This window comes from Pezoporus flaviventris, unplaced genomic scaffold (genome assembly GCF_033815535.1).
Source record: "Pezoporus flaviventris isolate CSIRO_AGI_PZ_B2104156 unplaced genomic scaffold, CSIRO_AGI_Pfla_v1 ptg000023l, whole genome shotgun sequence".
NCBI lineage: Eukaryota > Metazoa > Chordata > Aves > Psittaciformes > Psittacidae > Pezoporus > Pezoporus flaviventris.
Window position 1 is genome coordinate 11479817 of NW_026892571.1, and position 24357 is coordinate 11504173.

The window sequence follows — 24357 nt, forward strand, 5'->3', positions numbered from 1 at the left end:
CTTCCTTTCAGGGTCACAGACTCCTGGAAAATGACCTGGTCTAATCTGACCTTCTGCATAGTTCAGACCACCTCTGTCCCTGCTCCCAGGGATCACATGTCCCTTGTCCAAGGCTGGACATTGCTCTGAAGTGTGTGTGGGGTAACTCAACAGGGAGCTCTGGTATTAAGCATTCTTAATAAGGATCCTGGGTCTCTATTGCCCTGTCCTGTTTGGATAAAAGAGCCCGTCTGCCTCCAGTTATTGTTGCCTTTAGGTCACCTCTCCAAGACTCTGGAAAACACTATTGTACTTCTGATTTCAATGAAATATGTGGCTCAAAGAGGATGAAACTCTTAGGTCCATCTCACTGTACCATTTCAATTAGGGGCAAAGAGACTTTTCCAGCAGAGAGCTCTCAGCTTGCTTAGCTCCATGGGAAAAACTGGCTGTTAAAAAAAATAGAAAGGTGTGGAAAGGAAGGGAAAAGTAATGCAAACTATGAAAAAAGTCTTTCATTTCTGACAACACTTCTCCCTGTTAGCTATGGAGAGGTTTTAAAATGAGAAGTGCACTCCTTCACAGACCGATAGAAATGAGATTTTGAGAGGAAAAGGAAAAAAGTAGCGGACGTGGGCTAGAGCTTTTGGTGATGTTTCTGTTGCTGGACTTTGATCTTGAATGTGCCAGAAAAGAGGAGGGAAAAGCTCAGATGTGAAAACACTGAGCATGCTTCCAGACATGGTTCTGCTGCCACAGGGAACCATGAGACCCACGTTAGTTCAGAAGTTCATTTCTACATTTGAACTTTATTCTTGGTGAACTCTTACCCTGACAGCATCTAATGCTGTGTGCTTTAGCCACAACAAATGTGTCCTTATTGTTGTGTTAATCGTTTGTATCTGCTCTGGGGTGTGGAAAAGCAATACTCCCTGACCCCGCCTGTGCGTCAGCATGACACACACCTGCCTGAGTGAAATCTCCCCAAAGCTGATAAATGATGGTTAAACACTGCTGATAAACTTTGGCTAACTGCTATTGACCATTGGGTTGGGCTAAGATTAGATAAGGCCCAATTAGCTCTTGCTTCTTTTCCTAATGACAATGGCTCAAGCTGAAAGAGGAGGCTGAAAGTTTAAAGCTAAACTAGGGGCACTGTGATGTTTTGGACCATAGTTGATGGCTGATGTTTGTTGTCCCTACAAAACAGGCCTTCGTTTCAGGTTCCAAGAACTGTTCCCAGGACACAGATATGGGATATTGGGGAAAGATGCTGGGGTGTAAGAGTATTGGCACCTGTAGCTGTGCTGTGAAAGGTGATGCTGAAGGCACTGCTAGCAGCTCTGTGTGCTTTCAGCTGTGGTCAATGGCCCTGATTAAAGAAGGGTTTTGTCTTTGATTTTAGGGAGCCTTTGAACATAGTGGCTAAACATTTCCTTTCGATCAAGGGTTTCCTTTTGATTTCTGCATGTAGTCAGCTCACTACGTCCCTCTGTGAGCTTTGCAATTGAAGTGCTTCCCTAATAAATATGACATTATTTTTGATGCCTTGCATGTTTTCAGCCTGGTTGTGGAAGTGAGGTGCTTTGCAGTGAACGCACTGTCTGCAGCCCATCAGGGATATGAGGAGCAGCAGTGCTTTTGCTGTGGTAATGGAGATGAAATAATCCACTGCTGAACCTCCTTTCCCCAAGCAGCTTTTAACTTGTTTTTTTTCCTTCTACATGAGGAAGTGGCTGCCAAAGCCTGTGGCTGCTGCCTGCAGTATGCTTTTCCTTCTTATCCTTATTCATCCATGCCAAGATCCTCTTTTCTTCATTCCTTCCCATTTTCTGAGCTTCTGGAAGCCCCTGGCTCATAGTTTCAAACCCCACTTGACAAGAAACTTGTTAAAAACCGGCTGAGGTTCCCACATTATGCTGTGGTTTCTGTAGGAAATATTCAGAGATGTTGCATCCTGAAGTTTTCTCTCTGTGTTTTTTTGGAAGAAGAAATCCATCCTGCTTTCAAGCTCAATGCAGCCCCGCAGTGCCTGGACTTGCACAGCCTTCCTCCAGTACTGAAGTGCTTGCCAGGAGCAGACAGTGACAGGCTGGAGGCAGGCGATGATGCTGATTATGTTGTCCTGCATCTGTTGGTTTAGCTGAGACATCCCTGAGCTTTGTTCTTGTTCCTCTGCTCAGGCTGAGCTGCAGAGCTGCCTGATGGTCTGAGGTCAGGCTTTCCCTAAGCATCCTCCTGCATTACCTGGAGGGTGATCAGACACTGCTGGCAGAAGGCTGGGCAGCCGTGGTTGCAGATACCCTGCAGGCCACAGGAGGGAGGGTGCACCAGGTGCCAGTGCCCCTGAGCCCAAATATATGTGCTGCCAAGCTCTTGCCCGCTTGGGACCTCAGGTCCAGAGAACTATCCCTGTAAATCTCCATCTTAGTGCAGACATGGATCACATGCAGCCTTCACAAGACCCTTTTACTCCACGAGCTACAGTTCCACCTGCTGGGACTATCACTTTTGCTTCATTTCTTTGTGCCCTGCCGACATTTGTGTTCTTTCACAGGATCTGGCATTGTGGTGGTTAGGAGCAGCCTTTCTCACTGACTCCAGGCTCTGCTGTTTCTAGGATCCTATAAATTCAGCTTTCAGCCATACAGAGCCCTGGGATTTTTATGGATGAGGAACAAAGATGCATAAATGATAATTAAAGCCTCTAAAGAAACACTCAATGTCGGCCAGAAGCATAAGTCATAAATAATTATCATGATGCCCAGCTTTGCTTTTATGATGCTGTATTATTATAAATTAGAATTAACATTATGAAACTTAGAAAGTCAGCAATGGAATGGAGAGGCAAAAAACTTGGAGGAAGTCTCTGGATCCATTCTGAGGATAGGGTGCTGGACTGGACTACCCTGTGCTTTCAGGGATACTGCTTTTATCTCTGCAGTTATATTAATATTTAAAACAGGGATTAAAACATTGATGACACCTAAGAGCTTTATGGATGGACTTTACTGGGATATAGGTCTTGCTCTGGCTGAAGTCCCAGGATCGCCCAAGCTCTCCTTTTGCTTTAGCCCATTTTCTCTCTGTTGGGTTCAGAAGAAGGCTGGAGAATGTGAACCAGCCCAAACGAGCCTGTTGGTAAATGCCATAATTTTGAAGAGGCTTAAGAACCGTTTGCGGTTTCTAAGCTGTGATTCATGATCATCTGGGTCTGGTTTGTGATCTTTGAATGCTTTTGACTGGTGATTCTGTTGCAATTTCCCCTGGGCACTGGTGGAGCATGCTGCTTCTTGTCTCTCTCTGGACTTCAAAACTTTCAAGGCCTTGACAAAAGTAAATCCTAGCCCTCTTCTGAGGACTCGGGCAGCTTTTTTGCTGTGCAGATCCCACCCTGGCTGGAGAGAAATTGCAGGCACAAAGCACAGTGTGTCCAGCTGGCTACCGTCCCATCCATTTTCTATTTTGTTTGGCAGCTGCTGCTCACAGCATGCTCCTCTCCATGCAATGCAGCAAGACCCACCAAGGTGGGACCCCGCAGCTCCCAGCTGCTGCTGCTCCATTTGTTGGCCAGGGATGTGCTCTGCCTCTCCATGCATAGGAGCCCCTTGTGAAACCATCCAGTTTTGTCCAGTATATTACCCACAGGTGGCACAGCAGGGAGTCTTGTGTGACATGGCTTAATGTGTGGTGTCCCTGCCTGTGGCAAGGGGGTGGAACTAGATCATCTTAAGGTCCTTTCCAACCCTAACTATTCTATGATTCTATGGTGCAGCACTGGACCTGGGTGCCTTCAACTCCCACCAAACTATGTGTAACCCCTTGACTGGCCCTGGAGGAAATATTCAAGCAGAGATCACTGATTCATGCTTGGGGATGATGTATGGTTGGTAAATTTATGGGAACCATGGCTAAAAGGAGCCCCTGGCAGAGTGGGGATGGCTTGTCACTTGAAGGACATCTACTTAGGCACATTTCCATTCCTTACAGAAGTTTAACCAAAAGATTTGATGCCCTCCCCTCCAGTCCTGAAGAAGAACAGCTGCTAGATGCTGTTAATGTTAAAAGCCTTCAATTAGGAAGAACACTGAGGGACAACACAGGAAGCCAGAAAGCTGCTCTGTAGCTAAAATAACTTCAGCAAGATGCTGTGATAACAGGCTGAGACCGGAGGATAAATTGCCAGAGTGACACTCCCTGCCTGCCTGCAAGGATGGACCCTGTGTGGGAAAGGATCTGGCAGAGGAGTGGGAACATCCCAGAGTGTTGGGACTGGTCCTCTTTTCAGAGCCTCTCTGCACACTGGGGTTAGTCTGTCATGAGCAAATCCAAGATGAAGCAAACTAAAGGGAACTTCTGCTTCCCATCAAAATGCTCTGCTCTTTCCCACACATGTTCTGAGACAGGGTAGGGGTTTTTTAATACAAACATAGCAAAGGAGCTGCTTTAGGATGGTTTATTCAGCCCCTATAACTGGTGTTCAGAAGAAGCTGAGCTCTCCCATGTGCAAAGAGCAGGGCTGAGATATGAACAGGCTGGAAGGGAATTGGCTCCATCTGGGCCAAATTCTGACTGGGGAGGAGGAGGAGGAGGCTTGCAGAAAGACAACTAATTTTTCTCCTTGGAAATGAAAAGCTTCTGGCATCACCTGCTGCTTATCTTGCTGCAGTGACATGCAGGTTTTTTCCAGGCCTAAAGAGCACTACCCTGACTTCAATATGGGCTTAATTGCTACTAATCCTGTGCCACTTAGCACTTAGGCTGAAGGAGGGAGATTGAAAAGAAAAAGTCTGGGAAACAAGTTCAGCTGACCCAGGGCTGGTCACTGCTCCTGATGTTATAAATATGTGCTCTCCTACACCACGAAAGGAGGTTGGCTGGTTTGGGCAGGCAGCAGTGAGTTGTGCTGGGAAATGCCTTGGGTACCATACTGGGAGGAAGCACGTCCTGCTCTAATTGGGCTTTGAGAGATCTGCAGGCTGAATGTGAGTTCTTAAATTAAGTTGAATTCCATGTAATGATGAGACTTGGGGTAGCAGGGAATTAAGTATGCTCGCTGGGGTTGTCCTGCTTTTGGAGGGCTTACTTGAAAGCTGCTGTGTGATCTTTGATAGTATTTTTAGTTTCAAAAACATATGTTTGGGGGGTGTGGGCAGTGAAGTGATTTTTGAGTACATGGTTTCTTTCCAGGGTGGACTTCACTCAGATGGGCCACAGGAACAATCTCTCCCATCAGAGCTGTGTGTGTATCTGCTTTTGCTCATGGGAAGACAGGTTTTTGGTGCGTGTCAGGCTTATGAGGCTGGTGCCTGCACTGGTTTTTGTGCTTGCCAGTAACTCCCACAGCAAGAGAGCCAGAGTGTGCTCTTTAGAAACAGGTCACTTTACTCCTTTTTGTGTCAGTCGTATTTCTGTTAGAAAACGATTTTGGGAAGGGGGTCTGTGGGCAGTGGGCTCCATTCACTCCTTGCAGGCTGACTATGAGAAATATAGAATTCGGGGTTTTATTCCTTCTTGAGCACATCCAGAGTGTGGCTGCAGTCTCTGGTTGAATGTTAGGTGGCTGGGTAACAGCAGAATGTTCTGGATGCTGTCTTCCTGGTTTCTGGAATGAGACCTGCATGTTAATTAAATCCTTGAGCATCCTTCCTATGGAGTCAGGGCAGTGCAGTGCTGCTGTGTTATATGCAAACCGACCACGGGTCTATAATGTTATGGCTGGGTTTTTTTGCAGAGAGGTCTTTGGGTTTTAGTTTTTGCCCTGTGCATGTTCCTGTGAGCTGAGGATCAGAGCCAGGCTGCGGAAGAGGCAGAGCTGGCTCTGTTTGGGGGAGTGCTGCCAAATAAGTGCATGGAAAGCTCTTGTAGCAAAGATCATGTAAGCCTAAATCGGAGAGCTGGGGTGAGTCAGAGGCTTAATTTAATTAGTTCTAAAATTAGAGTATCAGTGAGGGGAAGGCAGGGCAGGAGGAAGGAAGATTTGGGGGGTATGCTTTGTAAGTGAGAATTGAGTAGTACAGGTTGGTGCTGTTTATACAGACCAGTACAAGCATCCCAAGGCCTTTAATATATCTAATAAGCATGTTTTATAGACAAATTAGCGTGCACAGTATGCCTCAGTATTGCTATTCATTATATAACATAGGGTAGTCAATTGATTTCTGGTTTTGCTTTCACATGAGAACAATGCTCTCTTACATTTTGTCTTTTCTCTCTTTAGTTTCTACAGAAAAGAATATTGCCTTTTAACATGTACATATTATCTAGTACATGGCACAATGGCACTAGGCTTGTAGTGACTGCTGCAGGATAAATAATCAGTAATAATGGTAGTAATAATGGTAGAATATGCCAACACTCTCATTTCTGGAGATTTTTCCTTTAGCTTGAACTTCATTTTGTATGTCGGTTTAGGTATGTGTCCTGGTGAATCCTTTGGCCTCTCTTTCACTTCCCAGAGAAGACAAAGGTCAATGAACTGTTGGTCAAGGAATGAAGTTGTAACCTAAGGATCTTGGTGGCCACTTACTAGAATAGCAAATTTGGGCTTGGGAATTGGATTTCCTGGGGAAGGGAATTCTATCTTCCAGCCACTTTTAACTAAAAAAAAGAGCAAGTTAAAGGCTCATAAGTTTGGGGGCATGATTAACAACACACCAATCCATTCTTTTAGTGAATGTCAAGGGCTTTCCCAGTCACTTAGGGCCTAATAGTCCTGTTGAACTTGGTGGCTTTGCTCCATGTGTTCAAGGCCAGGTTGGATGGGGCTTTGAGAAACCTGGTCTAGTGGAAGGTGCCCATGGCAAGGGGATGAGCTTTAAGGTCCTTTCAACCCAAACCGCTCTGTGATTCTGTTTCGGACCATGCTGCAAATGGTGCCAGAAGGAGTTTGTAAGGCTTTTGTGAGGAGATTGCTTCACTATGGGGTCAGCCTAAACCCCACAGCCTTTAGCATTGAAGAGCAGTCTTGGCATGTGGTGGAAAATCTCATGCTACACTGATGGCCACACAGTGGGTCGTCCAGCAGCTCAGTGTCTGCCCCACACAACCACATGGAAAGGGCGAATGGCACAATGAGCATCCAAGAATATTATACAGAATTACTGCTGCTTTTGGGGTCTGACTAGCACATGAGAGGTAATTGAGCTGGGAAGGTGCATGAGGCCCTAGCAGGAGGGATGGGAAGGGGACTGGGTGTCAGTAGATGGCACTGTCTGCTGTGAGCCAGCCCCAGGCTTTCCCTGCACCTTGGGGTGCTCCTGGGGGAGCCATACCTCTGCCCTCCCCTCCCCAGGGCCCATTTCCAACCATATTATAGGTAAAGATGTGACTCCCCCTGCATATGTTGTAAGTCTGGCATTTTAAAGTATTACTTTGACTTGAGGTCTGTGCTTAGAAAGGAATTTAAGGCACATTTTGTACTGTTTTAAATGGGTGCTCAGACTGAATCTTGATGCTAAGAAAAGCATTCCCTTGGGATGGTACTGTATCTGTAACAGAAGTAAGGCTCCTACCCCCGCTGCCTCTAATAACTGCAGTTAGAGAATTGCATTTCGTCTGCCTGAAATTCTCCTGCTGCTTCAGAGAGAGATGCTGGACTGATTTCAGCTCTTTCCAGTACTGATCTGACGTTGCAGAGCTTTATTTAAAGGCTGTCCCTCTCCATTCAAAGGGGTTTGGGATCCCTGCATCTTCATAGGATTTAGTGAGCAATTTGGGACCTCAGGATGAGTGGTAATGAATAATTGTCAGCAGTTAGCTCTGAGCCACAGCCATTGGAAACGGTGAGAAAAATGAAGCGGCGCTTCCTTGTAAACCCTGCAATTGTGGGTTCTCCCCGCCACCGGAGAGGCGGAGGAGGAGGAGCAGGAGTCCCACTCTGCGTCGTGGTGTTGCAAAAGCAGGCAGACTTTCACTTGCATGCTCCAAGGAACCCTGGGGATAGAAATGGATGCTGAAGTGAAAGGGAGCTGGGAGCAACCTCCCAGCCCTGCCTGGTCTGTCTCAGGCAGCTGTGGAAGAGCCGGAGCACTCCTGCAGCTCAGGAGGCCCCTTGTCCCGAGTAGTGGAATCTGTGAGGCTATGATAAACGCAACCCTTGCTGATGGTGGGGTTTGGTGCTGGTGTGCAACCCTTCCTTGTGCATGTGGGCACCCTGTTTTCTCTCTTCACAGCCTGCTGTCTCTCAGGGCTGGTGGGGACCAAGGTGTTTCCCTCTCTTCTACTGAGTGTATGTGCATGGCAGTTCTGCCTGCCTGTGTGGTGATGGAGGAGTGCAGCTCAGGTCTTCATCAAAGTACGAGTAATTTTGGGTGACAAAATATTTTTTTGGCTGGTTACACCTTGGAGGTACATGATGGACCTGGTGAATGTGGGTGCTATGCCGCTTGCTTGGCAGCGTTTGAGTGAGTCTTGACTGATGTGAAGGATAGCTGAGGGGGAGCATCTCTCCTGGTGACATGTCCCACACCTTGAGTGAGGTGCCACCACCCTGGTGTGACACATGCTGACTTCCTGCAGTCTCCCAGTCAAAGGCCAGCATCCCTTCCCAGCTCCCTGCCCTCACTAATGCCTCAGAGGGTTGCGGTGTTCCCTACACCAAGTTGTGCTTGAGCTGGAGGAGATGTGTGATTTCACGTGCAGAATGAGCCGGAATATTCTGCCCCAGTTTATAGCAAAAGCTAAGCACTGCCAGTAGCTTATTTTGTGTTTCAGTTGTCTCTCTAGCTCCAGTCACATCAAAGTTTATTGCCACGCTCTGGTATCATCCTCACCAGCCTCTGCTTTTTATTGCAAGATGTAGGACTTTTTACAGGCCTGTTAAAAGCATTTATTGTGTATGTGCCTATAGCTCTTCAGCTGGTCCTGGTTGCTGTGTGTCAGTGGCCTGCTCTGTCTTAGTTGTCTTGGATCATTTTTCTTGCAGGTCATTGATGAACATGAAGTACTCAAGAAGCCAAGTCCTGTGTGGCACAGAGAAAAAGGTGCTTGGTGACAGCTCTGCTTAGGTGGCTGTGGCTCTTTCTGCTGCATTTCCACTGTCTGGGGTGTACTGCTTGTGCTCTTCTGACGGCCTCAGCCTGGGGCTGGGAGTCAAGTGCAGTCAGCTGGGTGTCAGCTAGGATGGCCTTGGGAGAGGCACTTAACTCTCTCCTTCTCACTGATGGGGAAATGGATAAAAATAAAGATGCTCACCTCCCTCTGAGGGTGGTGAGAGGATTAATTGGTTAATGTTTATGAAGTGCTTTGAAGTTGAAATAGGGCAGATGAGTGCTAAACCTGGATTGCAAAAGCTGGATGTGTCATGTGGAGGTAAAGGCTGTGCTGAGTAGGCATTGTGAGTCTTAAGCCCTCTGTCCTTCAGATGTCGGGCGCCTCACGACTTGACCTGTGTTCAGAGGCAGTCAAATACAGGGATTAGAGAGAACGGCAATTGCAACACCGAGACCTTTCCCTCCCCATTAAGTCCTGAGCCAGCCTGCACCCCTGCTTGGGGGGACAGGCCATCATGCTGCAGTCCAAATGGCAAGGTGCTGGCCAGTTCTTGTTATAGAAGTGGCAGCATCGCATCCTCCTCGTCCTTTGGGCAGAGCTGTGTGGGCAAGAAGAGCCGGCACGTTTTGTGATGAGTGGAATCTGGTTCCGGGTTCAGCGTAGGGGAAACCGGAGTTAGAGCGGGGTTGAGCAAGGCGGGCTCTGTCCTGGGGAGGAGCGTGAGAACCTGCGCACCCAAAGCAAGAATGTGTTTGGAGACCTGGGTATAAGCCACGGCGGGTGGGGGCGGTGGGACCGGAGCTGTGTTTAGCCTGGGTGTGTGTCCACCCACTGGTGTGGTTACTCAACAGGCTGAAGGAGGAGGAGGCGGCACTGTTTGCCTCGCAGCTTATGGTGCTGGCTGAGCCTGGTGGGGAGCCCCAGCCACAACGGGGTGTCCTGTTTCCTGCCATGGGGTGGACAATGCTTTGGGTTTATGGCAGAGGACTCCTGGGGTCTGTGTGCTGGCCCTTAAGGCAAGCCCTCCATGTGCCATGCATTGTCCGTGTGCTGCAGGGCATTCACAGTGGAAGAGGGGGCCAAATTCTATTTTCTCACTCGCTGAAGTAGTGGACAGGGCAAGACTTCATCCTGTGGGATGAGGAGTAGTGACAGAAGCCAGCAGCAGAGCTTCCTGTCACACCCTGTCAGTGCTGTCCTGAATGAGACCACACTTGAAACGTCCCTTCTGGAAGGGCAAAGCATGTGGAGGTGGGTCACATTTACCTGCTACCTCTTGTGGACCCTGTTGTCTGCCTCCAATAGCACAAAGTTGATGGTGGTCTGCTGGATGTAGGACCCTGCCAGTCTGCCCTTCTTGTCCCATTTCTCCACTGTTTGTGGTCTAGCAAGCAGACAAACTTCACAGTCCTGTTTTTGTCCCTCTTGTGATGCAGGGAAAACTGGAGATGGTGCTGGCCTCTGGGTAAGGAAGGATGGGGTAGCAAATGTGGAGGCCAGCTGGGGCAGTGAGCTGTGTAAGCCTGGCTTCAAACCAGCAGCAGGATCTGCTCAGGGCTGTGCCTGGCTGCTGGATGTGTTGTTCACTTGTGTGCATCCACAGTAGTTTCAGCAACAGCGGAAGTGTTTGTTTTGTACTCTACTGTTTTTAGTACATGGGACCTGCTGTTGTGGTATAAGCTGAACCCAGGACACCCCCTTCTGTGTACCTCATGGGATTGGCTTTCTCAGGACTGTGCCAAGCAGGTGGTACTGGGATGGGTGAACCCTCCAATGGGCATCTGGGACAAAGCAAAGAAGCCCTGTGGTAACCCAGAGCTGAGCTGCAGCCCTGCAGTGACTGTTGGTATCTGGGCAGCCAGACCCTTCTGGACCAGGCTGGGCTTTGGCAAGCAGATCAAGGGATCCGAGTGGGAGAAGATGAGTAGTTTCCCAGGGAGGAGCAGCCTGTCAGGGAAGGCTGGGGTGGCAAGGTGGAGTCTGGAGCAAGGTGCAGGTATCTTTCACTTTCATTGGCTTCTCCTGCAAATGTGGGACTGTGAGCCAAGAGGCAGTGCAGTGGACAGCACCCTGGTCCTTGCAGGGAGCCTGCTGTGGTCCCCATCCACACTTGCAAAGCAGATGGGACCGCTATGCCTGCACCCACTGCTCCCCACAGGTTGTCTATGCGGCTTGGAGGTTACCTGTGGCTTCTATGCACTCCTTTCCCCTGGGAAGGATCAAACTGCTGCTGCAGCCTGTGATCCAAATGCCTCCAAGTGGGGAAGAGCCTGGGGACCTGTCTTACAAGGGTCAAACAGATGTAAATAGCTTTTTTACAAAGATTTCTGTTCCACTTCCCCCATTCCAAATGCTGTAGCAGCCCCGGAGGAGGTTTCTTTCTGCTTTGGTTACTGTACCCTGCTGAGGACTCGGCCCACACACCCAGTTTTGGGCTCTCCAAGGTTTGTTCAAGAAAGCAGCCAAATGTTTGCATTATGAGGGTATCCATAAAACATATGGGTTTTCCAAGGAACAGCCGAAAGCAGGGGGGAAATATGAGGAACTCTTCATCTGGGCTTGACTCATGCTTGTTGCTTAGATGGGTTTGTTATTCATCATGTACCCATTACTGCCTCGGGCCTGCTTAGCTCCATGCTCAGAAGTTTATTTTCTTCTTAAACCACATCACTGCAGTGCTGCTGAGCACTTGTTTGCTGTTGCCATAAGCGCCTTCACTCCAAAGCTCTGGGATGAGGCAGGAGGCAACTAACTTCTTCCTCCTTTTCTGTACAAAAGGGTTTTGTTCCTGGATAGCCCTACCCCACCCAGCTGGAGGAACCCTTCCTGTTAGCAGGAAAACTGTAGTGCCAAGTTAAATGGCATGCAAATATGGTGGTCTCATTTGTGGGTCTTTGTAACTGCTGCTGCAACCAAAGGGTAAGAGGGGGAGGCTAAAGCTTTGCCTGCGAGTCCCCTTGTCCTGAGCACCAGTTGGATGGAGAATGATTAAAGGAGCAAAGCTAATCCTGTCTGAAGCTGGGGATTTCCCATGGAATGACAGCTCTGCTTTCCAGTGCTGTTGTGTTCTGTGAATAAGTGTGCCCACCTCTGTGGGCATGGCATGATCCCTCTGCAACCCTGAGAGCCACCTTCTCTGGAGGTCTGTATTGCCAGTGACAGCAATGCTGTCCAACGACGAGCTGCTCTGAAAGTAGTAGTGCCATAGGGTAGTCCCACTATGCCTGCTTATACAAAATCACCAGAACCAGTTCTTGGGCTTTATTTTTGGTCTCAGCAGTTCCTGTAGAAGGAAAATCCAGTGGTCATATGCTAGGTCTGGGAAAGGTGGACCTCCAGAGATTATGGTTTTTAGGAATGGTGGGCAGGGGGGAAAAGGAGTTAAGGCCTCCTGGGAAGCAGTGATCTCTGTTGTGCACCTGATCTATTAGAATTACAATTTTTGGGCTGGGAATTTCTATTACTGAAAGCTTCTTGTTACAGAAATCATGTCCAGTGAAAAGGGATGAAACTGCCTCTGTTGTAGCAGGGTGAAGTAGCTGTGGAATGTAAGCTGTACCTCACCTCCCAAGCCTCACTGCAGTTATTATGGACCTGAGCTGATGAGTGTGGGGAGATGATGTGGGATAGTGGACTGAACTCCTGCCTTGGCTCCAGGGAAGACAAATGTCTTACCTTAACCACTGACTTGTTTGGCAGCCAGTGGCAAATAACTCCGTTCCCTACAGCCCAGCTGATAAAAAACAGACTCCCAGGTTGGCTTCTTCAATGATTCAGTTGTTTTAAAGACCCTGGGAGATGATGGGCAGTTATATAAATGGCAGGTCTTTGTATGCCCTAATGGAAGGGCAGCACCTGTGGCTCTGGGTGTAATTAGCTGGAAAGCTGATCAGATAGCACCTTCCCATTAGCCTTATCATGGGAGGGATAGCTTAAGTGCAAAGGTAAGTCCTGCAACAGAAGTCAGGGGAGTAAGGCATTGGTGAAAGCAGGCTTTGCGGAGTGTGAGATTCTGGGCTGCCACAGAGCAGTCTGCTGACAAAGAACAGGTTGTTTATTTTCTCACTACTTAAAATCCTTGTATCCCTGCTTGCTGAGTGTGCCTTGTTGTCTGCAACACAAATGACCCAGTTTGAATGGACCAGTCAAATCTTTGAGCTGTGCTGATAAAACAACATTAAAAAAAACAAATCTCAGACTGCAAAGCATCTTTTCACTTAGGTTCATGTAATTTGTGAAGTGTTGAGGCTAGAAGTGAAAAAGGAAGATCATGACAGAGGAGTCAGGTTCATGGATATTCTGAAGTTATTCAAGCATCTTGAGAGTTGTTCTTTATTCAGGGCAGGGGCACAGATTTTCCTACGCCTGTGGATGTTCCTCTTTGTTTTTTTTTTGTGCTTGAGAGCTGTCTTTAGTCTTGCTTATTGATCCTGTTTGCTGAAGTGGTGCCACAGTGTGCCACTGCCACTGGCATGATGAACTTCCAGTCTAATTTGAACCAAGATATGGCATGGGAACGTAACCCCAAGTGGGAGGCAGATGGTGTAATGAGATCCCAGGTTTGATAGCCCCCATGTTGCACAGCATGGTGTGTTTGAGCACCCTGTTTGCAAACCTTGGGTCCCTTTAGGTAAGTTTTGGAGAACAATATCAACCTGAAGGTTGTCTGCATTTTTGGAGAAACTCAGTAGAGGTGTTTTTTTAGACCTGGTGCATAAAGGGTTCAGTGGTGATGTCTATGGTAGAAGTTACCAAAAGAATTTCAAAGATTGCTAGTGCTGCTGAAACAGTAATGCAATGTGATGCAAAACTGAACAAGAGCAGCCAAAGCAGGGGGCTGCAGGTCTGGGGAAATGTAAAGGTGAGGAGGGCAATACATCGGGTTTTTTTTATGGGAACATGGGGAGTTATTAAAGGAAGGATGAGGGATCAGGAAGGATGGAACTCATCAGCTGCCTTTAAAATGTAGGATGTGGGAAAACTGGGGAAATGTGTTGGCATGCATCCCAGGCTGCACTGATTTATTTTTAAATGAGGAATCTATCATTATGAAATGTAAGGACTTACAGCAGCTATTCTCTGTGCAGGAATGTGAAAGTCCTTGGGCATCCTGGGAGTGAAGTGAAAGTGGATCTTCCCTCTCTTGCTCCTCCTTATTCCTCCACAGCAAAAGTCGATCAGCTCCTCCCTGCCAAAAGTGAAGTGCCAAGTATTTCCCCTTGACTTACTCCTTTTCCTATTAGCTTCCCTCTGCCCTTGCAGCTTGTTCTGGTTCAAAATGTTGGCAATTATGCTGGTACTTGGGATTTGGCTATGCTGTTGTGACTCGTGCAGTTTGACTTCATCAGTTCAAGGCAGCCAGCCAGCCAAAAGGAACTTGTTAGATTGGCTCATGTTTATCTGGAACCACGGGTGGTTTTGGAGGCTGCATTACCCTCTTACAAAGGTTACTTTGGGCTCTATGCTTCAATTCATGATGTTTCTAAAGGTAGAAATGAAGCTGCAGGAGGAGGAAGAGAAAAGGATCCTCTGCAGGGAGAAAACTGCCCAAATCTCCCTGTGGAGACCTGGCTTGGGGAGGTCTGATGGGCTCTGGGATCAGAGCTGTGTATCTCTTTCCAACCTCAGTATGAGACTCCGGGTGGAGCTTAAACAAAAGCAAAGTGTGTGGTTGTCGGTTGGCTGCAGAGAAAAGGTGCTCTGTAGGGAGAAGAGACCCTGCTGCTGCCTCTGTTTCAGCTCCTGAGTGCCAGTCCATCACAGTTTGTGTGAACGTCAGGGTTCAGCTCCCCCAGGCAGCAGGCAAAGGGATTATTTCTACCATACATAAAAAGATTGCAGGGTTTGGCATCTGCTTTGAGGTTCTTGCTGCCAGGCTTAGGAAAGAGGCTTAGGAGTGCTCAAACCAGAGAAATAAATCTGCTGCACCTCTTATCAAAAATAATGGATAGTAGGCTTCAAAGGAAGAGGGAAAAATCTTTGTTTTGTAGCATACTTATGTGTCTGGCCTGACCGATTCTCAACCTTGTCTCTTTGCACCAGTGTAACAGTTAGTGGGAAAATAAATAGAAACTGATATGTCTAGGAATAGATCTGGCAAGTGGGTGGGACACCTCTGATGCTGGGGAGGCTCTTCAAAGAGAGGAAACATCATCCCTACCTGTGCTGCTGCTGCAGGCTGCCGAGGGCCAGGGCTGTGGCTTACCGGGGTTGCATGTGGCTGCCTGCGGGTGATTTATATGGAGCAATCGTGGTAATTAGCAAACACAAGTTTTTCCACGTACCAAACATTGTCGAGGGCAGTAATTCAGCCCCATGCTTGTTATTGTAGTGAGTGTTGGGCAGGAGTGTCCTGGGAATTTGTTGCATCCCAAGGGGGGGAGCCCATCAAAGTGTCCTCGACTTGCTGATGTTGGCTTGCCACCCTGAAACAAAGGGCTGATGAAACAGCATTAGCCAAGCTGGTCACTAATGAGGGCAAAGGAGCATCTGGAGCCAGGATTTGTTTATAGCTCTTTGTTTTGTCATTGTTAGGGAGACAGAAGAGGAAGTGTCACTTGAAATATAAATCATGACATCCAAACAAAGGGCTGACATCTGGGTGTGATTTTTGGATTTCATGTCCTAGGACTCTTCTGAGGTTTAAAACCCAAAATTTTAGCCCAAGATGTTGGCAATCCACCCTGTTTTCAGAAGGTTTAGTGTCAGTTCGGGACAAGGACAAAGAAGCAGTCCAGATCTCTAGACCAGAACTGGCATGTGCTGAGGCCTGAGAATGTCTACATGAACTCCTAGAGCCTGCACAATCTTGGGATAATTTCTGTACCTGGGCCCTGGGTCTGACCATGGTTGGCTCTGGATCCTGAAGGAAATAAACAGGGCGAGCACAAAGTAATTCTTCCTATGATAAACCTTCATGTGGCTTAGGGACTTGTCAGCCAGAGGCTGCATCTCCATAATCATGTTTAATAGCCACTGATGGACCAGTCCATGAATGTGTTTAATTGACTTTTTGACTCCCTTGATGTGTTCGGCATCCACAACATCCCGGGGCGATGAGTTCCACAATGCAATTAGATTGTATGGGAAGTGGAAAAAAAACTTCCGTTTGTTTATTTAAGCCTACTGTAGGATAATTTATTTAGTATCCCTTAATTCTAGTGCTATGAGTAATCCCGAACAACATCTACTGTTCATTTTCTCTTGGTCACTCCTGATTTTGTGGACTCTGCCTTAACCATACCCTTCCTTTGTAGCCTGTTTTACACTACGGGAGTTGCTGTGAGTTTAGACAAAAGCCCTTCCTATTTCTGCCCTCTCTTGCCAGGAGAGGGAGAATGCCTGTGCCCTGTCTAGTTCCCTACATCCCTGTTGTGATAATGATGAAGGCCATGGTGCAGCAACTGTGCAGAATGATGCAGCTGAGCAGACCCAGCAGTTGTACAGCCGCATGATAGAAATGATTTGTTTTAGCCTGTCTCTGGTTCTTAACAGCTCTTATCAGGTGCTAAACCTTTCTGATTGCTGCTTAACAATGAGGTGACATTTATTTGTGACCTTATCCACAATGTTTCCTTAATATGCCCCCTGCCAGTGATGGCTAATGTAGAGCTGTGTATGCAGGTATAATACAGCTGGCCTTTTCCCCTGTCTCTGTGTTTCAGTATTGAAATGTCTGCCACTTTCTTGTCCAGCCACTGTGTCATGAGTGACTTGTGCTTTTCTCTCAGTTGACCTGCAGGTTTGAACTCTTCTGAATCATTCCATTTGTCCCTTTGCTAATTGCCTTTTCAGAGTCATTTACAAAAAGCTGAGCTACAGAAATTCCTGTTGGGTCTCGCCTCCACCTCTTGTGACTGCTCTCAATTTTAACCATTTTTAAATCAAAGAAGCTGCTTCTTTATGGTCCCTTGTGTTCTTCAGAAGCCTTTAGAGGAAGGATCTTGAAATGGGTTCATTAGAAACAAAAGGTCATTGTGTCAAGCAGTACCATTGCTTGCCCACACTTGGGGGCACTGTAAGGGACTGCTGAATGCCAACAGTGCAGTTTCACGTCTGGACTGCCCTCCACTCTGAGCTGGAGAAAAGACTCTTTTTTTTGCCTCCCCAAAACCTGTGATGAGTCTTCCCCAGTCTTCCACTTCTGTGTACTTCATTACTCTGTTTATATGAGCTTTCCCTCCTCTCCCCCAAAAGTGCACTGTAGAGCTTGTGCTGGGTGATGGCGTGTTTGAGCCCCTTTAGTGCTGCAGGGGGAGTTTAATCCCTGACTGTTGCTCTGCGTCACCAGGATTTATCAGTTTATTGTGAATAAGAGTTAATTTAGACTTTCTACCATGGCGCTACCTTCCTTTGAGATTCCCTTAGCCCTGTGATCACGGATTCTTCAATGTATTTTGTTATTAGTGACTGTGACTTGGAAAATTCTGCTCAGATCTTTTGTGTATTTTGGCATAGTTGCAGATCTTACACTTTAGTCTTTGTTTTTATGTTTTTATTATTGGGACAGTGCTTCTACTTTGAAAACATCATTTTACTGTTAATAGACCTACTTTAAGCTTTACCCTATTTTTTTTCCCTGTTAAGAGGTGCATGCCAACTCTAATGACTTTTCCCATCTCCTGGGTGTGTTTTTTCCTTATTGGTTTTTCCTTTTTAACTTTAAAAGTGTCTGTGCTTTTCGGTGACTCCCTCCCCAAGTTAAACTTTGAGTAGCAGGTTTGCAAGGCTACCTTCAAGATTGTCAGTTTTAGGGTGCAAAGAACCACAGGCAATATAACTTAAATCAAATCCCCTAGTTCCTGCGTGCTGCTCAGGATGTGTTTAAAAAGAGGCTCTCTGCTTCAGATGTCATAAATTACTGCTGGAGGGAGCAGTAGGTTCCTGTCTTAAATGTAGACATCTTCACTGCTGTCAGTTATCCCATCTGTAAATGGAGACAGGCATCTTCTGTTGTTTGTGCTTGTCTTCTTTTATATCCATCAGAGCCTCACTCCTCTCCCTTAAGGTTTTGCAGTTGCCCTGTTCTGGATGGGTGGATGATGGAGTAACTCTAATGCTCTAATGTCTGGGCATGGGACTGCAATCCTGGGGACTCTATGGCACTTGTTGATACAGTTAGGTCGGTGTGCTCTTTGAGCTTACCTTAATGTATACCTTAATACACAGCTCCTTGGTGCTCAGCTCCTCCACCTGCACAGCCTACTCTCATTCCTATATAATTTGTACCCACTTATTACCATGTTCTGCTGCTTATATTCCCTCCACCAGATCTCTGAGGTGCTGGTTATGTTAATAGCCCCACCTGAAACCAGGGCACTGCTGTTCATTCACCTTGCTTTTAAACCCTTGGTGCTTGGATAGAAGTGCACATATGGTGTCTTGTTCTGTTCTCTTTCTCTCTGCAGGCCAGAGAGGGATGTCTGTTGGGGCTGCAGGCTGCTGTTCTCTCCCTGACTGATTTTTGGCTTCTCTCCTATCCTTTTATTCAAAGATACAAAATTTTCATGACTTCTCCACTGGAGACCACATTTTCCCAAACCACATGTCTTGTCAAACTGTTGGTTTTCCCACAATATTTAGTTTAAAAGACCTTTTTTATGTGCCAGTAGCCTTGATCCATTTTCATGTAGATTTAGTACTTGGATCTTTACTGTATAGGTTCTACCTATTCAAGCCTGACTTCAAGGTACTATACTCTGAACCTTGCAATGACTCTGGATTTCATTATACGGCATTAGAGGAAGCATTTCTGTTACTGAGTTGATCCTGGCCTTTAGCCCCGTAGCTACTAGCTAAATCTTGCCTTGAAGATTGTTCTCTCCATCCCGCATTGGTGGTGACCATGTGGACCACACCATGAGTTCTTCCCCAGCTCAGAGTAGGGGGCAGTCCAGATGTGAGACCACCCTGTTAGCATCCAGCGGACAATTGATGCTCTGGTCCTCAGTTGTCTGTTTCCATTGCACTGACCTTTTTCATCCTATTGACAGAAATAACTGTTTTTCAGAGGCATATCCTTAATATGAAAGAATACCCCTCCCTCCTCCTTAGTTTTTTGGAGCTGCTGGTCTGCATGAGTGCTCCATGGTGCTCTTGAATGTGTCGCTGCTATCTCTCTGGTCCCAGCAGATGTCTGTTTTGCCTGTTCTTGTAGCAAGACTTGGCACTTTAAGGTCCATGGGTGCCCTTCCCAATGTGTAGACCTGAGTGATCTGGTCAGGACCAGCCCTGTCCAGCTGAGTATGTGCAACAAGTCAAATGCAGCTCAAATCCTCAGCATGAATCCTCTGCTCAGGCCTTGTGATCCCATCAAGATAGATTGAATGGGATAATCCTCTGAAAGGGGGTTTCAAGCATCCACTAAACAGGGAAAGACCGAGTAATTTATTCGCTGGAACAGTGCTATAATCAAGTATAAACACTTAGACTTTTTTTCTTTTCATAGGATCTTTACACCTTTCCAAAGCTGCTTTCTGAGAGGTCCTACAAATACCAACAAGAAGCTGGTGTCCTCCAGGGTACCTCCATTCCTGAAAAGAACTTAACTGTTTGTTCTGTTGCTCCATGGCAAGATGAAGTAATAGCCTGTCACTTAGTGATTCAAAATCCCTTCCGTTACGTTCTCATCGCAAATGCAGCATCCTTTGTGAGAAATGGTCTGTGAATTCTGGGCAATTGCACTAAATCACATAGTCTAAGCATCCCACACAAATGTGAAACAGAACCACATGCGATGCAAGTGTTAATTTTGAATGTTTCTGCAATGCTGCAGTGACTTGCAGTCATTGTTGCGGTGATTTGCATAATTTAAAAGTGAGATATTTTGATTTTTTGTGGAGTGTAGAAAAGCTCAAGAATGAAGCAAAACCTCACAGTGGGCCTGAAAGATTTTTAACTTCACCTGAACTTTTCTTCCCTCCCCTCCACCCCCGGAATTGATGGTGTCCACAAAGTGGGTACTAGTACCACTATAACTGTGGTGCAGTGTGTGTGTTCAGTCAGAAAATATTACAACAAAAGTTGTCCAGGTCTCTTAGTAAATGAGAGACTTATTTATTTGTTATTAATTAAATCTCCGTCCTGAAGGTATGTTAATTATCTTAGATGTCAGTCTAATCTCTAGGAGAGCATCTTCAAAAGCATGTGGGAAAATGCCTAGGGCATGTGGATATGGCATTTTTCAATTTTATTTGATGCCATACCTTGAAAACAAATGCTAAATTACATTTAGCTGCTTGCTTTTGTAAACGTGATGATGAATGTAGCTCTTAGGGTGGGATTTAAACCAGCTGGCTGCAGCCAGAGGATTGTTTTGAGTTAATTCTTGTCTCACTTTAAGCAGTGATTTATTTTTTTTAACCTTTTCTTTCAGTTTGTGGATTCCTCTAGACGTCTCACAGGGCAGATGCAAAATAGAAAGTCCCACTAAGTGCATTATTATATAGCTGATGGCAACTCCTCTCTGTTACCTCTCACAAAACATGTAGCAGCAGTCCAGAGATTCCCAGGGACTTCTGGATTTGGGGCAGAAAGCCAGGGGATAAAATTGTCTTAACAAAACATTCAGACTAGATGAAAACTTGCCTGTGATGTGGGATGCTCTGGACTGCTTTTCTCCCTCACAGATTCAGGCACTGTTAAATGGTCACCCCTTGTTTCCAGCCTGATCTCGCTAGTTTTGGCTTCTAGCCTTTGGATCCTGTTATTCCTCTGCCAGACTGAGGAGCCCATTAGCTGTGATAGGCCAATCAAACATCTCCTAATTGATCCAGTGATGTGGTTACTAGTGAAGACAGGCAGATGAACTTGATGACCTGGAAGGTCCTTTCCACTTTTCTGCTCCATGGAAGTAGCGCAGTGTTAATGCCAGAGTGAATCATGGATGTATCTCTGTCCTACATCTTTGGAAGCAGGCTCCATGGCTCCAACAGCTGTAATTAACAAGGTAGAGTGTGTTCCCTAATGTCAGCACACCAGGCAAACACCCCATGGGACCAAACATGTACGGCAATGAATTCAAGAGGATAAAAATATAGTATTTGGACACTGATAGAGTTGTATGCTGCATCTGGTCCTGAGCCAGTGATGAGTGGACAGACATTCTGGACAGCCAGTAACTCCCACAGGGATGAACCTCTGCAGTAAAGGCAGCTGGATGGTAGGACAGGCAGCAGCGCAGATCTAGTTTGCATATAACAGATTCAGAATGGAGAGAAAGGAAAAGGACACTGCAAATGCAGGATGCTTACCTTGCTACAAGCATAGACTTACTGAAGCGAAGGGGGAATTCCTGAGGCAGCAGCTCCATCCCTGTTCCCCGGCCCCAGCGCTCTGTCTGTCACTGAGCTTCCTGTTTCAGTGCTGCAAAGGGGAAGATCTCCTTTTTGGTTCACACTGTATGTAAAGGGTAGCCATGTTTGTACAGATGTACTCGCATGCAATAGCTGGTATGTGGCATCCTCAGCTGTATGACCAGCTCCCACACAAGGTGCAAATAGAACCTTTATGCAAACTTACTAAATCCTCTTCAGAGGGCTCCATTCCCATAGTCCAAATGTTGGATTACAGCCTTCTTTTCCATTAGGAAACAAAGAGTGAATACAATCCCTTCCCTGATTGGATTGTATTCACTGGAAGGGATCACAGGCTGGGAAATCCCAGCAGTCCACCAGGAAAGGCAATTTTGCTGTTGGTCTTGGTGATGAACAGTTGAAGTATGTTCAGCTGAGACACTGGATATTTTAGGACAAGCTGAAAACAAACAGGAGCTGAGGTCCTTTGCTGCATGCTGCCTGCTTGAAGTTTTATTGCTTTTTTTACCCTTCTGCCAAGCACTGAGTGGTGATAAAAAAGGGCCAGATCATGATCTAGATGTTCCTTGAAAAACAAGGCTTTCCCTGGCCTTGTTTTAGCTCTGGGATACTGTTGGTGTCTGCTACATGCCACTCCCAATAGCCAATTTGCTAATCAATCATTGATTGTGTGTTCCTTCCCGCTGCTGACATTAGGCATTTGTTAGCTCACCTGCTCCACCATTAGACTGGCAATCCGGCTGCAATGGGATGCTTATTAAGTCGAATATGGGTGCATAGGCTGGTGTGTTGTGTTAAACTGTGTTATTAAATGCAAGTGATCAGGTAGTTAAAAATAACCAGGTAAACCTCAGGATGTAGTGAGTGCATTCCTGGGATAACAGAGCTCTGTTTGTGGATGAGTGCCTGTGGAAAAGTCATGGTTTATAACAGTCCTTGGGGAAACGGGTTGGGTTAAAGGTGTGCTGAACTCCCATGAGGTGCTTGTGCTTCAATAGCAAACAAAAGGACTGAGGATGGCTTGCAGTGGCTGAGGGGCTTCAGATGGCACCAAACAGGATGAAAGAGCCAAAAGGACTCAGAAACACTTTGGAAAGGGTTCTTTCCCCCTCTGTGATGGAGGGTGAGAGGCCAGAGAAGTGCAGGACGGAAGGAGGAGCTGCATTGTAGGTGCATTCCCTGGTGATGTAGAGAAGGAAAATGGCTCATTCCTCTCTTTTATCTCCTCCAGAAGAAAAGCTGGAACAAAAGGCCAGGACAGCCACGGCAATCAGCCATGTCTGCTGAAGATGATGGAAGGTGCCTTTAGCTCAGGAGATCACCACTTGGTAAGTGTTTAGCACTCTTTTTGGGACGCATGTTTCCATACCTGTAGGGAAGTCCAGAGGCAGGCTGGACCTGTGGGATAGGCAGGACTTGGAGCATGTTTCCTGGGCATGGTGTGCCCCAGCTTACTGGCCATGTAGACAGATGTTGATGGGGTGTTTCTTCAGCCTTTGTGCAGTTCAGAGCACAGCTGGAGTAACCTCTTCTCCACTCAGCATGAGCAGAGCTGCTGGTGTCTGGTTAGAAGGTATTAAGTAGACAAGTCCTGGTGTCAGATACTAAAGAGGGCTTTGTCGTGGAACATTAATGTCAGAAGTCTTATGTTTGCAGGTAAGGGAAGACATGCTAGCTGGAATTTGCCATAGTATCCTAGTACTGTTGCCAAAAAGGCAAACACTCCCACCAGAGCATACGGATTGTCAGTTCAGTAGCAAGCATATTAGCTGAAAATAAGGTACAAACTTGCAAGGAATCTAGTGACTGCAGACTTGTACTCTGGAGTATCTGACCACAGTGTAGAGGAGCAATCTCCAGGGTTACCCATTTAATGCCTGCATGAAACTTAGGTTTTGATGTGTGAGTGGAGACAGCTGAGCATTAAGGACTGAATTGAGTTGTTTTCTTTAAGTGTGTTGGACCTAAAGTAATTCCCTGAAATCCTAATGCTTTTCTAGTGATTCCTTTCCCTGCTGAAGCATCAAGGGCTGTGCAATTATCTTTGGTAAGGCTGAATTGTTCTTTAGCAACCAGAGGGATGCTATTGAACGTAATGATGCCACTTGATGGTATGCCTCCCTTTCCCATAGGAAGGTGTTTAAGCTTTTTTACTTCTTGCATAAAGGGACAAGTCTTTCCCTAGGTAGTGCCACATCATCAGCACATCGGGGGAAGGGTGTACAGTGGCTGTAAAGTAATAGTTATGGGTGTATGAAGACATTCTGTGGCTTTCAATTTAACAATCAGGAGCTTTGACCAAATGCAGATATTCATGTCAGTTGTGTACTTGCTCCTAAATTTGGGAGATATGAAAGAAGAAACAGAAGATTATGGAAAATCTGTAGTTCTCATGCAAGCATTCTGTACTTTCAGTTGCTGTTGCTTGTTTTTTAGTGAAAAGTTGATAATTCTCTTTTGAATTTATCCCCTTTGGCATACAGTTCTAGTCACAACCCATGGCAGCAGGTGCCTCTAGTAATGACAGTGTGGTCTTTCACATCCATGCACAGAAATGCCTTATTCTCAGTTCCCTTCTACAAGGCAGAGACATTTGTGATACTGTCTTTCCCATAGGTATCTTCAGAGGAGCAGCTCATGCCTTGAAGGATCACGAGTGGCTGAAGGCACCTGCTGAAGGCACAGGGATAGGGTAGAGATCAGAGTTTCACAGCGCAATTAGCGGAGCGGGGTGCGGTGATACTATAATCTAGGAGCAACCAACACCCACACGGGGCGTGTTTTTGGCCTCTTGCTGCTACTGCAGCGATGGGTTCTGGCACTTGGGCCACCACACCCTGCGGCCAGTTCCAACACTGGAGCCTTTGCTACTGATAAAACATAAATAATAATTTTGGAGAGGGAAAAACACTATGTTCTTGTCCCTTGTTGTTCAGGTGGGGATGGCTGGTGATGAAGGTTGCTGGGTGACATGGAAGGGCTCAGTGCTCACTTGAGGGCAGGTTTTAGTACTCCTCATTGGAGTAGCACTTACAGGGTCCAGCTGGCAGCACAGGATGGGGCAGCATTA

At 46.6% G+C, this 24357-nt stretch overlaps 1 long non-coding RNA gene across 2 annotated transcripts in view; it reads left to right on the forward strand.

The window, feature by feature from the left end:
- The window catches only part of LOC133271041 (uncharacterized), a 48813-nt gene extending 25801 nt beyond the window's left edge, over positions 1-23012 (forward strand). For both annotated transcript variants that reach the window (XR_009743993.1, XR_009743992.1), the window contains exon 3: positions 22519-23012. This is a non-coding gene — a long non-coding RNA (uncharacterized LOC133271041). The remainder of the gene's footprint in view (positions 1-22518) is intronic.
- The last annotated feature ends 1345 nt before the right edge of the window (positions 23013-24357 follow it).